The sequence below is a fragment of the Hippopotamus amphibius genome, chromosome 1, assembly GCF_030028045.1.
Source record: "Hippopotamus amphibius kiboko isolate mHipAmp2 chromosome 1, mHipAmp2.hap2, whole genome shotgun sequence".
NCBI classification, from domain to species: domain Eukaryota; kingdom Metazoa; phylum Chordata; class Mammalia; order Artiodactyla; family Hippopotamidae; genus Hippopotamus; species Hippopotamus amphibius.
Genome location: NC_080186.1, coordinates 144751683 through 144757682, shown reverse-complemented (window position 1 = coordinate 144757682; position 6000 = coordinate 144751683).

The following is a 6000-nucleotide window of genomic DNA, read 5'->3' as shown; positions in this document are numbered from 1 at the left end:
ATTTACACTAATAGCACAACTTTCAATAAGGAAATTTCACACAATAGGAAGGGGTGTGTGTGTGTGTGTGTGTGTGTGTGGTTGAGTGTTCTAGTGTCTAATATAGAGGGTGATAGTGCAAAATTTCCTGGTGACTGGGGTAGTATATGCTGTAGGTGTGACCTTCTATGCTGATTATAAAACTGGCTTGATCTGAATCTATATGAAGTACTTGATTGAGTTCAGTGACAAAATGTTCTCAGTAGATAAAGCTCAAACATCCTTATATGGTTACATAATATAAGTGCTTGAGTATAATTTGTGGCAAGACAAAGTTTATCTGCCCATTTTAAGGAATGTGGAAGACTGTCTGGTAGCCTTGTGAGGTCAAGCAGCTACAACAATAAAAGCTAAAATAAATTGGCTGTACTATGTGCAGATATGTTTCTAATCATGTTAATATACTTTATATACCTGGACTCAATCCTCACAACAACCTAAAAAAGTGGTTATTATTATTATTCCTACTTTACTGATGAGAAAATTGAGGCATGGAAAGTAAACCACTTGCTTAAGGCCACACACCTAGAGGTAGCAAAGCTTGGACTTGAAAATAGGCAACCTGATTCTAGAGTCCGTTTCCCTACCGTGCCTTCTCTGAAGTTGTGAATTTCTCATTCCAGGGTTGAATCCCTGAGTCTCACATAGTACTTGGCACCCAGGAGATGGGTTGGACAAATGCTGATGGTTGGATAAAAGCCCTTTAAAAGATGTGAATTTCCATAAAAATGTCAATTTTTATTGTTATTGTTGATGCTACTATTATTGTTAGTAATAATAGCTACCATATACTGGGCTCTTTCTATGTGCCAGGCACAAAACTAGCACTTTGCAAGCATTATTTAATTTCCTTCTCATAACACTTTAACTGAGGCACTGAGCTCATAATTATTTACATTTAGGAGTTCTGTTAAAAAATAACAGTGCCAGAACGTAAACAGAGGCCTGCTCTTACTCCAGAGCTCATTGCCTTGACTATCAAGTCAATAAAATGTCATTACTGTGAAACCTTCTATTTCTTTATTCTTGAGATTTTTTTTCAGGATTAAAAATTCTGTGATAATAGTTAGCAAACAATAGTATTTTAGATACATTCAACCGACAAATAATTGTTGGACAATATAAAAAGTATGTGCTAAATGGCATAGGGTGGTGTTTTTTAACACTTCAGCCTTTGCACATCATCTTAATGATTTTTCCATGTCTAAATTTCATGTGAACTTTGGCTTAATATTTTCTATGTTAATTTACTTTTGAAAACTAATATACAGTTATATTTCATAGTCATGATATTTTGAGGGTTTCTTAATATGTATATTTCCAGGATGCAAAGCAATATCATTAATACTAACTAGAAAATGCTTTCTATTTAGAATGTAGTAATGCTTACTATTTGTAATGTTTTCTATTTAGAGTATCTAGGTACTACCACCTAAAGTCATCTTTCACATTTCCTTTAGTACTTACCACTCCATGGGAAACACAGAGGATACAATTATACATAAATATTTGCATATCAAGGCAACCTCAGGCTACTCTAGGAAGCAAGTAATAGTTTGGGGGCAGGGAAAGGAATCATGCATGTTCCTAATGGTTGCCACCCAACTGCCCCTTAAGGAACTCTTTGTATCTTTGAAGGAAGCAAGATCCATGACACAGGGTGTGGTCCAGTTAGCAAGGAAGTTCAGAGGCAGAAGACCCTGGACTGGGTAGTAGAGCTTCCTGCAGGAGCTTTCTCTGGAAGGATGGCAGAGTTCGGGAGGAGCGGCGAGGCGGGGACATCCAAGTGCCTGTGGAGGCCCAGCTTCCTGCTACCAGTCCTTTGATTTCCAATTCACACCTCACTCCTTCAGGGTCTGCAGCTCTGACCCAGAGTCACAAACCAAATCTAAATTCAGGTTTTAAGGGCAAAGGGGTCATATTTCAGGTCCTCTGACCCTCCCTGTTTCACTGCCGCTGACCTTTTTCACTTTCTCTTTTTTTAGTCTATAGCACATACCATCTGTTTTCAATTTTGTGAAGAGTGATGAAAAAAAAATCTAATCCAGTTTTTCAAAACACTTAATTTTTTAAGGAACAATAGTCTCTTTTTTCATTTTAATACTTCAGTGCTTAACAAATGGTATTTACTTACCAACACAATCTATGCAATTTCACACCAAGATAATGCATGTTTTTCTCTCGTCCATTCTCACACTTACTGTCTTCTTGTGCTAGCTATTAAAGACTGAGAGGAGATAAAGATGTAAACCAAAGCAGGTAATTTCCTGAAGCGAAGAAATGTACCTAAAATGATTTCTCTTTGTTAGATCTTTTTATTCTCCTTTCATTTGGCTGAAAGTGAAAAATAAAAAAAGGGAAAAAATGGGTGACAAATGTCTTTTGGCTCCAAAGACATGACAGGAAACCTCTGAAAGCAGAATTTAAAAAAAAAAAATAATTTCTTAGAACCAGAGTTGGAGCTGGCCTTTTAGCACTGTTGCACATTAATGCTGCTTCCCCTCCCACTGGGAAGCTGAGGCCCAAGTGGCAGTCATTATTGCCAATAGCACGGTTACCCAATGGATTCCTGGAAGGGCTCACTTAAAAGATTCAGCCAGATCCTCTCCAGGGGCTTCCAGTTCCCATCATCCCAGGAATGAAATATTTAGTATCATCTTTCTGCACCTGAGGCTGCCATGGATTAAATTCTTGCTGCCTCCATTACTGGGGCAGCCAAGAGCTCAGGCTGTAGCGATTGGATATGAAATGCTTAATGGCTGCACTTGGCTGAGAAAGGGAGAGGAAAAAAACAGGCCAGAACCACAGTTACCAGTGGTGATCATAGCCTGGAGAACAGACTTTCCAGAGATGCTGTAGCTCAAGAAGAATCTGCTTGAATTCCTCCCTGATCCCACCACCAGACAGCATATTTTGACAATGCATTCCACATATGTATATGTGTGTGTGTGTGTGTGTGTATAATCACCTATAATCACCCATATAATACAAACAGATCTGTATAAATGGTGCTGCATGTCTTAACTTAGACAAGTTTACGTTGATTCCCCTTTTTCTCTCTGTTACAGAAGTGTGTAGATTTCCCCAAAATGTTTTCTTTAGTTCTCTGCTTCTCACTCCCTCTGTACTCATTACCTATAAGCTATGCGGATGAGTCCCAAATCAACTCTTTGGATGTGATTATCTTCTGGGCACAATATGAACTGCTTAGTAAATGATTATGGAATGGTTGAATGAGTGAATGAATATTAGTTCCCTTAAGTTCTAGACTTATCTTTATAAGTGCATGTAGAGCATCTCTTCCTGAATACTTTTGGAAGGCTGAATAATGGCTTTCCCAAATATGTCCATGTCCTAATTCCTGGAACCTGTGAACATTACCTTAGAAATAAGGTGCTAGTAAGTAAGGTGCTAGTATCTTACTAATAAGATAGTAAAAAGCACTTTGCAGATGTGATTCAGTTAAGGATCTTGAGATGGGAAAGTTATCCAGGATTATCACAGTGGGAATGATGTAATTAAAATTGTAGTTAAAAGAGGGACACAGGAGGACAGAGAAGAACAATGTGATGACGGAAGCAGAGAGTGGAGTGATGTGGTCAGGAGCCAGGAACTGCCAGCAGCTTCTGGAATCTGGAAGAGGCGAGGAACAGATTCTCCCCTGAACCCTCCAAAAGGAACTAGCCCTGCAAACACCTTGATTTTTTTCCCTTGAAACTTGTCTTAGAGTTCTGATCTCCAGAACTGGAAAAAGTTAAACTTGAGTTGTTTAAAACAACTAAATTTATGGCAATTTGTTACAGCGGCAACAGGGGACTAGTACAATGTCTTATGGCAGCTCTACCTTTACATACCCCAAAACAAACTCACTACTCCTTCCCCAAATCCCTCAGCTACTGTCTTGCCCATCCTCACAGTCTCTTGCAGTAGGGAAATCTGAGTCCCCTTTGCTTTCTCTCTGTTTCTTACCCTTTCAGTCAAGACTGGCAGGTTGTTCATTCTATACCTGGAATGTTTCTCAAATCCATCGCCTTTATTTGCTGCCATGGCAGTATCCCCCGCAGCTAGAACACTGCCTGGAGTGTAGTAGCTTCTCACTAAATGTTTGTTGAATGAATGTGAGTTGTGACTCCTCTTTCCTGATTCCTTTAAAATATTCTTTCCATTGTGTGTAATTTCTGTTATGAAATCTCTGAGGGGAGGGGCAGTGTCTTTTCCCAGCACTTCATACAAGTGTGTAATATACAGTCACCCAAACTTGGTGAACTGAAAAATAGATTCACGCCTTGTCACCACCCTGTTATTGAAAAATGTTAGGCAGAGGCAAAGAGCAGCAGTTTGGGAGTTAAGTGGAATTAGGTTTATGTCAATCTCTGTAATTATCTAGTTGTATAATTCTTTCTGGCAAGATACTAACCTTTTCAAACTGCAGTTTCCTCAACTATACGATGCAGATAACGATAGCACTCATCCTTTGGGTTGTTCTCAGGAATGCAGTGGGGTCTGGCTCAGGGTAATAAATGGTCAATAAGTATGCGCTCCTATCATCATTTCACTGTAGGTCAGGGAGCACCCACATTACGTCTTTTTGTTAACCAGCTGCTGGAGTGTGAGTTGCATATGCATGTGTGGGGATCCAGGGGCACTGGCAGAAAAAGAGGGCAAAGACTGGGGATGGGGAAGGCAGTGAGGCAGGCATTTTGCATTCAACAATGGAGTACAATTTGGAAACACTTGCCTTGCGTAGCCCTCAGCTGCCTGTGAAATTCATCTGAATCTTGTTCTGTTGGCCTATGGGGTATTTTCAAATACAAATTAGGTTGGCCAGAATTCCTTTTCTGCACCAACTCTCCTGGGTGCAACTTAGAGGTTATTAAGATGCCTAATAAAAGGAGCGAGCACATTTAATAACATTACCATCAGCTCGACGGAGCTGAGCTATGTGGGCCCACGGTGCCCCAGAGCCCGCAGCCTCCTGCCACTGGTGTACTTGCTTAGAAAGAGGCCCCACAATTATCCACATTTAAAAAGCACCATTAAATCCATTGAGGCAGTCATGTCCCATTTGCAGGGCCTTTCTGCCCACATCCCTCAGGAGACCCAGGCCCTAGCTTCTTGGGGGGAGGGGGGAGGAGGAGAGGGAATAGAGGGAAGTTCCTGGGCTGAAGTGATGGCTGATTAAATTCACAAAATGGCAGATCTGCTCAGCGCCATTGTCATCCTTGTAGGAGCTTTTCCTGCCTTTGTTTTAGGAATTTATTTAGCGAACCGTTATTGCGCATCGTGCCCCCACTTCTCATGCAGGATTCTGTTTAATCCTCATTCGGTAGATCGACAGTTCTTAGCGGGCAGTGATTTTGTACCCCGGAGGGACATTTGGCGATGTCTGGAGACTTTTGCAGTTGTCACAACTGGGTGAGGGGTGCTAGCGACATCTGGTTGTTAAAGACCTGGGACACTGCTCAGCACCCTGCAGTACACAAAGCAGGCCTTGCCAACAGAGAATTATCTGGCCTGAGTGTCAGTAGTGCTGCACTTGGGCAATTCTGTCATAGATGCTACTCCTTTCCTCATGTACCAATGAGGACACTGAGACTCAGAGTGGTTATGAGATTGTCTGGTGTCACACAGCTGATAAGTGGTGGAACTGTCAGTGCCTGAGCCTTCACCACTGTGCTAGATGGCCTCCTAACAGCCCCCTCTGCACCCATCCTTTGCGGCTGAGCTCCCTCCCTGCCCCTGCTCCAGACCATACATCTGTCTCAACGACAGCCTATTGTAATTACACTTATTGGGAGTAATATGATGTTTGCGTTGGTGGAAGTTGTCTCCTTGAAGAAGATTCCTTTGAGCACATAAAAAATTGTTGCACATTTTGAATGAATCAGGAGGCTGTGCAAGAGTGGAATCTATATTTAGAAGATATGTGAAACGTGAACATAGTATTCTTCTCCAAGCCCC